Source organism: Leucoraja erinacea, chromosome 22, assembly GCF_028641065.1.
Source record: "Leucoraja erinacea ecotype New England chromosome 22, Leri_hhj_1, whole genome shotgun sequence".
In the NCBI taxonomy this organism is placed as follows: Eukaryota; Metazoa; Chordata; class Chondrichthyes; order Rajiformes; family Rajidae; genus Leucoraja; species Leucoraja erinaceus.
The window spans coordinates 22,541,707-22,551,475 of record NC_073398.1 but is presented as its reverse complement, the minus strand read 5'-3'; the positions used below and the strand labels follow the sequence as shown (position 1 = coordinate 22,551,475).

The following is a 9,769-nucleotide window of genomic DNA, read 5'->3' as shown; positions in this document are numbered from 1 at the left end:
AGTTCAGTTATTTTCCAAATGAATTGAATTGAAATCTGATCATAAAAATGAGATGTGACATTGTTCCCATACTATGACATATTTGATATTATGTTAAAAATCATATATTTTTATTCTGTAATTTAATAGTCACACTTAGATTTTTTTTAAACTTGACCTTAACTGGTTATCAAATTATCAGCAAGTGTGATTTTAAATGATATACAGAAAGCAGTGCAGACTTTCTGATCGATTTGTCCTGCAAAAATAAATTTGTACAAGAAATAGTTTGACATTTCTTTCAATGGTTCTAAGGTTCAAAGGTCTTTTATTGTCACATGAACCAATTAAGGTACAGTGATATTCGATTTACCATACGGCCATACTACAAAAAGCAACAAGACACACAACAACATAAAAGTTAACATAAACATCCACCACAGCGGATTCCCCACATTCCTCACTGTGATGGAAGGCAATAAAGTCTAATCTTCTTCCCTCTTTATTCTCCCACGGCCGGGGCAGTCGAATCATCCGCAGTCGTGACGATCGAAGCTCCTGCAGCCGGCGATCGAAGCTCCCGCGGCGGGGCAATCGTAGCTTCCGCGTCAGAGCGGTCGAAGCTCCCGTGTTGGGGTGGTCGAAGCTCCTGCAGCTTGGAGCTCCCGAAGCCGGTCTCCAACCAGGGACAACGAGCTACACTATGTTAAAGTCCGCAGGCTCCCGTGGTTGGAGCTCCAAGGTCGATTCCTGGCAAAAGGATCTCCAGTTCTGCGATGTTAAGTTCCGCAGGCTCCCGCGAGGTTGGAACTCCCGATGTAGGTCTCCAGCAAAGGCCGCCAACTCCACGATGTTAGGCCACCGTGCGGACTGAGATAAAATACGGAAAAAAATCGCATCTCCGTCAAAGTAAGACATTTTAAAAGGTTTCCCCCAACTCCTCCCCCCCACCCCACACATAAAACAAGCTAAAGAACACTAAAACATACATTTAACACATACTATAAACAACAAAGAAGGAATGAATGAGACATACTCTTGACAGTATGATGTCATATTTAAATTGTTGTGTTATTGAAAAATTTTCAAACCGTGTATAGATTTTTATCAAATTAATTCGGAATTTAATTGATACTTTTTGCAAAGCAATAATAATCACACTTACAGTGCAAGTTTTTATGGATGCATGCAAGTAAGAAGCTATCCATCTACTGAATAGAGCTATTTTCCTAATTTACCTCAGGCAATTAGGTTTATTACAGTGTCGCCTTTTGGAAAACCTTGCCCATCAGATTAGATGAGTAATGTGATCACTCCCACTACTCTCGTCAATAAAGATTTATTTATCTAGGTCATATGAATAAAGAAAATTGTGCCCTAGAATTTAGAGAATTAAAGCAGTCTAGCTGCAACACACTCGTGACATTACTATTTTAATTATACTCCCCCCCCCCCCCCCCCCCCCACCGCCCTCCCGCCCATTACCTTTGCTAAATTGGATTTGACTGTGTCTGTGCAGCTGGAGATAAAACATTCTAGCAGGAATGTGGCAGTGCTCAATGAATTACTCAGGATCAATAAGGGCAAGATGTTGGATTAACATATCATTTGCATTCCCTTGTTAACCTTCATCCCTTTCTTGTAATGAAGATTTGATATTTTAATTTAAAATAACCATTAGCCACCATTTCAATAGCATATGGTTATGGAAACCATGTTAGATATTTAAGACATTATTACCAGAATACTCGACTATGATTTTATGTTCTCTGAAATATTTAACTTGCAATATAGGATTTTGTTTGGTTTGTTCATGAAGTTGTCTTTTATTGCTTTCTTATTAATATACATTTAGAAATACAGAGCTACCTATTTATTTCAGTTCCATCAGTTGGAGATAAGTATGATTCCACAGTATAATTGTGGATTATACTGCCGCAGAAGTACCAAGCCATTGTCTTGTCCGGTAATACAGAAGTGGGATTCCTTTAATTTTAGTGGATGCACTCATGCTCTTTAAAAATCCGCTTGCTTCATGATGTTGTGGGGAACTGTGTCAGGGCAGTTCTGAATATATGGATTCTCTATCTTTATTAAATTGATTGCAATTAATTTAATGTAGTGGAAGTCAAGCTAAGTCTGCGTGCATGAAGATGATCATGATCTTTACACAGATCATAATTTCTAATCAGAGTTTAATATAGCTAAGCAGAAATTAATGGATAATTATTTTGTTGCTATTAATATTAGAATAGAGAACCATACAGCACAAGAACAAGCTCTTTGGCCTGCAATGTCAATGCCAAACATAATGCCACTTATCTACTTGCACATTATGCATATTCCTCCAATCCCTTCATATCCCTATGCCTATCCAAAAGTCTTTTAATTGCCACTAATATATCCACAACCACCAGTACATTCCAGGCACTCATCACCGTCTGTGTAAAAATCTTGCCCCACACATCTCCTTTACATTTAGCGCCTCTCACTTATGCCCTCTAGTATTTTATTGTTTTAATTGTGAAAAATATTCTGACTGTCTACCCTAACTACCTTATCATTCTATATACTTTGCTCAAGTCTCTCTGCAACTTCTGGCATTCCAGAGAAAACAATCCAAGTCTGTCCAACCTCTCTCTGTAGGTAATTTCCCCCCTAATCCAGGCATCTTTCTGGTAAACCTCTGCACCCTTTCCAAAGCCTCCACACCCTTCATGTAATGGAGCAACCAGAACTGCACACAATACTCCAAATCTGACCTAACTAATGTCCTACATAGCTGCATCATGACTTCCTGACTCTTATACTCAATACCCTGACCTATGAAAGCAGAAATACCTTATACCTCTTTATCAATATATCTGCTTGTGTTTTGGACATGGACCCCAAGATTCCTCTGTACATTATGTTAAGGATTGTGCCATTATTTGTATACTTATATTTGACCTCCCAAAGTGCAACACCTCACACTTGCTCTGATTAAACTTGTGTTGGTTGACTAAGATGAATGCTATATGGAACTTATACTGTGATTTGCCCCCATGGTCTTGTTTCAAATTGCCATATAGTGTGGTAACATTCTCAAAGTTGGGGTTAGAGTAGAAGATATTATCCCTCTGCTCTTCTCTCTTTACCCACAACTGCAGGTCTAGGCATCCTTCCAAAGCCATTTGTAAATATACCAACAACACCATTATTAGTGGAAGAAGACTGTACCCGGATGGTGGGGATCCTTGATGATAGACAATATCCTCTTGAGGCAGCACCTGGTGTAGATGCACCTGATGGTGGGACGGCTAAGCCTGTGTTGGAGTGGGCTAAGTCCATCACTCTTTACAACATCTGTGTGTTGGAACTACTGTACCAGACCATAATGCAACCAGTCAGGATACTTTCCACAGTACGTATGTAGAAGTTTGTTAAAATCTTTAGTGACATGCCAAAGATTTCTGTTTCTAAGAAAGTAGAGGCACTGACACAACATCTTCATGGTTACATCTGTGTGCTGGGCCCAGGACATGGTTATCCGATGTTGTTATGCTCACAAATTTAAAGATGCAAACTTTCTACACCACTGACCCACCGCTGAAAACTGATGCATGGTCTCCCGACTTACCCTTCCTGAAATCAATAATCAATCCTTGCACTTGTTGCTGTTGAGTGAGAAGTTGTTGTTGTAGCACCATTCAGCCATGTGAACCACCTCCCTTCTGTACACTGACCAGTGATTGGGTCAACTATAGTGGTGTTGTCAGCATATTTATAAATGGCTTTGGAGCCATGCTTAGACCTGCAGTGGTGGGTGTAAAGAGAGAAGAGCAGGTGGATAAGCATACCGTATTAAGGTACACTGTGTTGATGGTTAGAGAGGGGATGTTTTTACCGAACCACAATGATTGAGGACTGCTGATGAGATAGCATCTGCTGTTATTCTGTTGAAACAGATCCAGGTCATTTCTGAAACAGGACTTGATGGTTATGACTCGCTCCATAATCAATCATCAATCTCTTGAAGCACTTCATTATGGTGGATGTAATTACCACCAGATGGTCATTGTTGAGTCAGTTCACTATGATCTTCTTGGGCACAAATATGATAGATGATCTTTTGAAGTAAGTGGGAGCCCCAGACTGCAGAAGTGAGAAGTTCAAGATGTCCTTGAAAACCGTACCTAGTTGGTCTGCACAGTTCTTTAGCACATGGGCAGGTACACCATCCAGGGCCAGATGCTGCTCTTGGATTCACCCTCTTGAAGGATGTGCTGATTAGCCTCAGGGCGGTCAGGGGCTGTGGGGGCTTGTGTAAGCGTGTCATTGCTCGACCTTTCAAAGCATGCACTTACCTGGAAATGATCCATCATTGCCGCTTATGTGAAATAAACAAAATCTGGGAATTTGAAAACTATTTACCTGCACTTTATTTTTCATTCCAGAATAATAACTACTTTCAAATGAATGAATGATACATGCACCAACCTTGGCTATCATAAAACTGAAGTGCTGAGTACAAAGCATATGAGTACAAATAATGTTCCACATGACTGATCTCCATCCTTGCAGATCGGCTCAAAGCTGCAGGTAGGTGGTTCTATATGGAATTGCTGATCCAGGCCAATATTTGATATTGAATTGTGTAGAAAAGAACTGCAGATGCTGGTTAAAATAGGTAGACACAAAATGCTGGAGTAACTCAGCGGGCTAGGCAGCATCTCTGGAGAGAAGGAATGGGTGAGACCCTTCTTCAGACTGATGTCAGGGGAGTGGGTGGGACAGAGATAGAATGTAGTCGGAGACAGTGAGATTGGTGGGAGAACTGAGAAGGGGGAGGGGATGGAGAAAGAGTGAAAGCAAGGGCTATTTGAAGTTAGAGAAGTCAATGTTCATACCGCTGTGTGTAAGCTACCCAAGCGAAATATGAGGTGCTGTTCCTCCAATTTGTGCAGAGCCTCACTCTGACAATGGAGGAGGCCCAGGACAGAAAGATCCGATTGGGAATGGGAGGGGGAGTTAAAGTGCCGAGCAACCGGGAGATCAGGTAGGTTAAGGAGGACTGAGCGGACGTGTTCAGCGAAACGATCGCCGAGCCTGCGCTTGGTCTCGCTGATGTACAGGAGTTGACACCTGGAACAGCGGATACAATAGATGAGGTTGGAGGAGGTACAAGCGAACCTCTGCCTCACCTGAAAAGACTGTTGGGGTCCTTGGATGGAATCGAGGGGGCAGGTAAAGGGACAGGTTTTACATCTCCTGCAGTTTCAGGGAAAAGTACCTGGGGATGGAGTGGTTTGGGTGGGAAGGGACGAGTTGACCAGTTAGTTGCGGAGGGAATGGTCTCGGCAGAAAGCAGAAAGGGGTGGAGATGGGAAGTTGTGGCCAGTAGTGGGATCCTGTTGGAGGTGGTGAAAATGTTGGAGGACTTTCTGCTGTATGCGACGGCTGATGGGGTGGAAGGTGAGGACAAGGGGGAATGGATATGACTGATTTGAAAGGTTGGATTGGCCTATCCCTAACCCTTGTTCTAATTTTGTCTTCCTCTGATATAACAAAAGACGGCTTAAGCTGCATGCTATTGAATAAATGTAACCTGGTTGTCAGAAGTGAATTGTGCCAACATTTTGAGAACCAGGTTCTATTTTGTTCAGCTTTTGATTCCGGAATATGATCCTTTGAGCCCAATAATTAAAGAGGGTGAAAACATTGCTCTTTTTAATTTGTTTTTTAGAATACACTTGCACACAAATGTCGAAAATCATAGCGATTTAAATGATAATTATTTGGTATCTCTTTGAACCAACATTTGTCGAGAATGATGTTCTTCCTCATATTTTGTGGATGCATTGCACTAAAGTGGTGTCTTACTGACTGCTCATTTCTCAGAAAAGGACCTCACTGCCTTCAAATATTGTGTAAATGTTAAAATTATGTCAAGCACAGTTTCCTCAGCAACTAATTGCTTTTTCTGGAGAACTACGAGGGGGTTGGTGGAGGATTCAGTAATGAATGTGCTGACTGTGGATTTTGTCATTTTGTATAGTTTACTTTTCTTCAGCCTACATATGCACAATCAAAATCAACAGAAGAAAAGTACTTCTGCAAGAACCTGAAGTTGCTTTAGTGAAAAGTGGGGCAATGACTTCTCTGTCTGGATTTAATGATCTCTGATTTGAGACATCATATAATTGTTACATAATGATTAATAGCCATATTATCTTGAAATAATTGTCTATTGGATTACTCTAATAATCCACATCATAAAATGTAATGCAATGTAAATGGATTGACTTTTATAGTACCCAATTTTAGGGAGGGAATTTTTTGTTTAATTTGAACTGAACTTTGAACTGAAACTGTGTGTTCTTACAAAATGCAATATAATAAAATACTCCACCATACTTTAAGAAAAAATATCAGATGGACATTTTCACTTTGGGATTATGGCAGCTTCTGAAAATTTTCCATCATCACGTAAGTATACGTCTAAACCAGAAGCAAGTCTTTTTCTACGAGGATGGCATGTCCACGCAGCTGGTAGAACTGCTGTCTCACAGCATCGGAGACTCGGGTTCGATCCTTGGGTTCTCGGGTGACCTCGGCAGCTGTCTGTGTGGAGTTTGTACATTCTCTCTGTAACCGCATGGCTTTCCTTCGAGTGCTCCGGTTTCATCCCACATCCTGACGACATGCGGGTTTGTAGGTTAATTGCCCCTAGTGTGTAGGGAGTGGATGTGAAAGTGGATTGACATAGAACTAGTGCGAACATGTGATCGATGGTCAACGTGGGCACGGTGGGCCAAAAGGCCACTTTCCATATCTCAAAGTAAAATGAAGAATGTTGAGAATTTCACTCCACTGAGAGTTAGGTTGCAGGTATTAAGTTGCTCCTTTGTCTGGGATTTAGCAGAGGCAGTAATGGTGTTAACTATCCTGTGCATTGTGGTACTCTCTGAAGACAGCACATGTCTCAGAAGCAGTCAGGAGGACAGGGATCATTGTGGCCCAGCAGACTATGAAGTGGCAGATTGAAAGTGATGGTAAATGTTGGCACTAAGATGGACCTGAGATATAGAGAGTGGCCCATCCTTTTTAAGACTTTTCATGAACTTTTATTGTCGGAACTAAGTGTCCACCAGTGGGAGGGGGTTTGTTGTTTTTGGATGACATGTTACTATTAAAATTCTGGCTAATTATCACTCCATCAGAATGCGTTCAATCATCCTCAAAGTAATGGAAGAGGCTGAAAATGGTGCTATTTAGTGGCACGTATCAAAGCTCAAGTGCGGTTTTGCTTTCAGCTTGACTTCATACTCTCCATTTGCTTGGATGTTGTAAAATAAATTCAATATCTTCCAAGACAAAGGATGCCACTTGGCATTCTCACGTGCACATTCATTCCCTTCGCCACTGGTAAACTGTGGCTGTAGAATGTAAGGCTTTCAAAATGCACTCTTTTCTGAAATTACTTCCTGAAGATATGACCTCTGTCATCATGCTTTGATACGATCCTGTGAGTGGATATTGGAAAGCAAATGGATGTGGGAACACTTACTGGAGCTTTTTCTGCTTGCGTGGGACAATTGCTTTGTTTTTTTGCACAGCACGCCTTGTATTGTTCTGGAGTTTTTATCCATTTGCGTAAACTGGATATTGCTGAATTTGAATAAATAATATTAAGATAATCATAGTTTACAATTGTCATACTCGTGTGAACAGAAATTGAAAGCAGTATGAACAATTCAGTGTTCAGAAAAAAACGAAGGGTTTGTAACCCACATTTCAAAACTACAATTTAATCCACTTCTGAATCATCATCTTTTTGATACCTAAAAGCAGTGTTTTTTTACAGATAAATTCAAGATTCAAGATTCAAGATTCAATTTAATTGTCATTTGGACCCCTTGAAGTCCTAACGAAATGCCGTTTCTGCAGCCATACATTACAAACAAATAGACCCAAGACACAACATAATTTACATAAACATCCATCACATCGCTGTGATGGAAGGCCAAAAAAACGTATCTCTCCACTGCACTCTCCCCCCCCGATGTCAGAGTCAAAGTCAAAGCCCCCCGGCTGGCGATGGCGATTGTCCCGCGGCCATTAAAGCCATGCCGGGTGGTGCGAGGTTGCACACCGGGTCTTGGTGTTAGAGCCCCCGGTGTGCGCTCGCAGAGTCCCGCGGCCATTCCAAGCCGCGCGGGGCGGTGCTGTAAGGCCCCGCTCCAGGAGCTCTTCGATCCCGCAACTCGGGCAGGAGAAGTCGCCGTTGCGAGAGCCCTGAAAAGCGGTCTCCCTCCAGGGACCCGCGGGCTCCCGGTGCCGCCGTCTGCCAGACCCGCAGTTGCAGCCTCTGAATCTCCGGAGGTCGGGCCGCAGCAGCAGCAGCAGCAGCGCTCCACCACCGCTCCACCCGCCCTGGACTCGGCCAGCTCCGCGACGGTGACGGTGAGTCATCGGCACCAGAGTCCCCGGACTTCTCCTGTTGGAGGCCGCTCCTCGTTGCAGCCCCAACGACAACGGAGACCCGACAAGAAAAGGTCGGGTCTCCCGTGCAGGGGATAGATTTAAAAGTTACCCCCCTCCCTCCACCCCCCACCCCCCCCCCCCACACACACACACCCCAACAAAAAAATAACAAAAACTACATAGAAACATAGACAAAAAATAATAAAAACGCGGACGGGCTGCAGAGGCCGCTGCTGACGAGAGTCGCGCCGCCTACCGAGTGCCTACCAGGTGCCTAAATGGTGCCAGCTAGATAGTTATGGCCAAGTGGGTAAGACAAAGTGCAAGAAATCTATTGGGGATTTCCCGCATAGGTTGAATCCTGCTGACTACAGGAATAATAGGTCTCTGGAGAGATGGAATAGGTGTGTCACCCATTCCTTCTCTCCAGAGATGCTGCCTGTCCAGCTGATTTACTCCAGCATTTTGTGTCTACCTGCGATCTAAACCAGCATTTGCTGTTCTTTCCTATGAGTAATCTGTATATGTATCATTTAGGGTGGCACCGTATAGCAACTGATAGTGCCATTGCCTCACAACACCAAAGACGGGTTCAATCCTGACCTCCAGTGCTGTCTGTGCGGAGTTTGCACATTCTCCCCCTGGCGATATGGGATTCCTCCGGGTGCTCCAGTTTCCTCCCACTTCTCAAAGATGTGCGAGTTTGTAGGTTAATTGGCCTCTGTAAAATTGGTCCTAGTTTGTAGGGAGTGGATGAGAAAGTGGAATAACATAAAACTAGTGTGAACGGGTTTTGAATATTCGACGTGCTCTGTGGGCTGAAGGGCCTGTTTCATGCTGTATATCTAAACTAAACTAGATATACAGCATGGTTGGTCATCATCCTGAAAGCTGCTTAAGCTGTTTAAGGGCTTGACTGTCTAATTTAATTAATACATTTTATTTTGTTTAAACTTCATAAATAATATTGCAATATTAAAAATCCCCCCAAATTGTATATCTAGTTTTTAACTCTTTAGAGGTGTCAGTACACCATACAGGCACGTACCGTCACAAAAAAACACTGCCAAAAATCAACCTGATTTTCTTCCAACTACATATCTAAATGTATGACTAATGGTTTATAGTTCTTGCCTATAAACAGAACTATTTGTTCTTTTCCTATGTTTGAAAAATCAAATCGACGATGCTAGTGCGGAATTCACATAATAATAATGAAAGATTCCAATGTAGTAAATATTGGAAGAGATATGGAAGACAATCAAGAATATTTTCTCCAGCATGGAAATGTCAAAGACTAGAGAGCTTTAATGTGGCAGGAGAG

At 42.4% G+C, this 9,769-nt stretch overlaps 1 long non-coding RNA gene across 1 annotated transcript in view; it reads right to left on the bottom strand.

Annotated features, from left to right (window-relative positions):
• Nucleotides 1–202: 202 nt before the first annotated feature.
• LOC129707793 (uncharacterized) overlaps nucleotides 203–9,769 on the bottom strand; it is a 30,375-nt gene continuing 20,808 nt past the window's right edge. Inside the window, exons 3-4 of the long non-coding RNA XR_008725236.1 lie at nucleotides 3,599–3,772; nucleotides 203–849 (exon numbers count right to left, since the gene is read on the bottom strand). This is a non-coding gene — a long non-coding RNA (uncharacterized LOC129707793). The remainder of the gene's footprint in view (nucleotides 850–3,598; nucleotides 3,773–9,769) is intronic.